Source organism: Helianthus annuus, chromosome 11 (genome assembly GCF_002127325.2).
Source record: "Helianthus annuus cultivar XRQ/B chromosome 11, HanXRQr2.0-SUNRISE, whole genome shotgun sequence".
NCBI lineage: Eukaryota > Viridiplantae > Streptophyta > Magnoliopsida > Asterales > Asteraceae > Helianthus > Helianthus annuus.
Genome location: NC_035443.2, coordinates 140,640,902 through 140,643,540, shown reverse-complemented (window position 1 = coordinate 140,643,540; position 2,639 = coordinate 140,640,902).

The following is a 2,639-nucleotide window of genomic DNA, read 5'->3' as shown; positions in this document are numbered from 1 at the left end:
TCTTAGCTAGCGGTGTAGTCACCAAAGGATGGCCACATCATCAAAGAAAGAAATTCTTTGCTTATGTAAAGCATTACTTTTGGGAAGACCCCTATCTTTTCAAAATGTGTGCTGATCAGCTCATCCGAAGGTGTGTCTATGGTAATGAAGCACGAAGAATTCTCCATCATTGTCATGAAGGTCCATACGGAGGACATCATGGTGCCGCAAGTACCGCACGAAAGGTATTTGATTTAGGATTTTACTGGCCGACCATTTACAAGGATGCACAAAACCTTGTAAAGACATGTGATGCATGCCAAAGATCAGGTAATATTTCTTCCAAAAACGAAATGCCTCAAAATGGCATTCTCGTCTGTGAAATCTTTGATGTGTGGGGACTCGATTTCATGGGACCTTTCCCACCTTCAAAGGGAAACAAATATATACTTGTGGCAGTAGATTACTTGTCTAAATGGGCAGAGGCCGAAGCTCTTCCAACAAACGATGGGAGAGTGGTGGTAAAATTTCTGAAAAAGCTGTTCTCTCGTTTCGGGACACCAAAGGCTTTGATAAGTGATAGAGGTACCCATTTTTGCAATCATCAACTCGAAAAAATATTAACAAGGTATGGGGTCTATCACCGGGTCTCAACAGCATATCATCCTCAAACAAATGGGCAAGCCGAAGTGACTAATCGAGGTTTAAAACGAATACTTGAAAAAACCGTAGGAATAAATAAAAAAGAATGGGCCGATAAATTAGACGACGCTTTATGGGCTTTTCGAACTGCTTATAAAACCACTATAGGCACAACCCCATATAAACTTGTCTATGGAAAAAGTTGTCACTTGCCAGTAGAAATAGCTCACAAAGCCTACTGGGCAATAAAAAACGTAAACTTAGATTTGGAAAATGCCGGTAAAAATCGATTTTGTCAAATAAACGAATTAGAAGAACTTAGGAATTATGCATATTCTAACTCCGAAATTTATAAAGAAAGAATGAAAAATTTGCATGATAAATATATTAAATCTAATGAATTTCGGGTAGGAGACCAAGTTCTATTGTTTAATTCACGACTTCGATTATTTCCTGGTAAGTTGAAATCTAGGTGGTCAGGACCTTTTTCCGTCACCCATGTTTTTCCACACGGTGCAGTAGAAATTAAAACTCGAAATGGGACACCATTTAACGTCAATGACCAACGGCTGAAACTCTACCGAGGATCCATTGAGGATGAGGAAGAGGAGATCTCACTTCAGACGGTTAACGAATAAATTCGTACCCGACATGTTACAGGTAAGTGTACGTTTAAAAACCGGTAAATCATTTTTCGGAAATAAGGGGCATGCACACGAGCACAAAAAAAAAAAATTCAAAAACTTCGCCCGGCACGGGGCCGTGTCCGCTGGACACGGGGCCGTGTCGAGGCGACTGACGGGATAAAACCCTCTTTTCCTATCAGTTACACCATTCCACACGCCCCGATTAGCCGAAAACTCTCTGGTTAGAGGCGATTTTCTGCGGATTTTCAACGTCACCACCAAATCTAACAACGTCAAGGCATGATTCTATCTTCATTAGTAGTTAGATTAGTTACTTGCATGTAGTTAAAACATCAAAAATTGGGGAAAAATCTAGGGTTCTTCATGTTCATCCGGATCGAACTCAAAATTTTTGATGAAATTTGTTAGTAGTAGTTTAGATTAGTGTAGTAGAAAGTAACTAGGCAAGTATTGTTGATAGATTTGTCCGATTTCCAAATAAAACCCCAAACCCTTGTTCTTGAACCGAAAAACACGAAATTGAAAGGGTAAACGGTTTGTTATGGGAAAAATGACACTTAGGGTTTCATTTTCGGGGGAAACCGCTACTATTGGGCTAAAAATTTTCAGGTTTTCGAAACCGGGACGAAAAATGGAATTTTTGGGTTACATACGCCTGGACACGGGGCCGTGTCCGCTGAACACGGGGCCGTGTCCAGCCCACTGTTTGCAGTTTCACTTTAATTTTCCTGGTTTCGTACTAACTTTTTATGTATTCTTTTCAGATGTCGAAATTCACAAGGTTTGGCGCAAATGAACTGGATGCTAGGGCACGGTACGAGGTTCTACAAACACGACCGGAAGAGTACCCAAGGCGGGCGTGTACTGATTTGCTAACCATGGTGAACCAACTTGACCGCTTCAACAACATTGTGAGGGGTCCACTGCACGTCGCATTGACTGCCCGACTTCGGTCGGTCCATCAATGTACGATGGAGTTTTATAGCACCTTCATTTTCAACTCGAGATGCGAACCGTTTGATCACGAGGCGGTTGAATTTCGATGTGGAGGGACCACCTATAGAACCTCCATGGCGCAGTTTGGAGCCATCATTGGGCTATACAAGGATGAAGAAGCAGGGAATGAAGAGAATACCGGGGGATTGCGAGACTTGGATGCGACTGAACGCCAAGCCACATGGGCTCAAATAGGTGAGGGAATCTACAACCCGAGCAGCACAAAAAGCACCAAACTGAGGGACCCGTTATACCGCTACATCCACAGGCTCCTCACGTACTCGCTGAACCAACGCCATGACAGTAGTGGCGTTGTTGGGTTGAAAGATTTGGTTGTCCTTCACTGCATCCACAACCAGAAGCCCCTCGATGTTC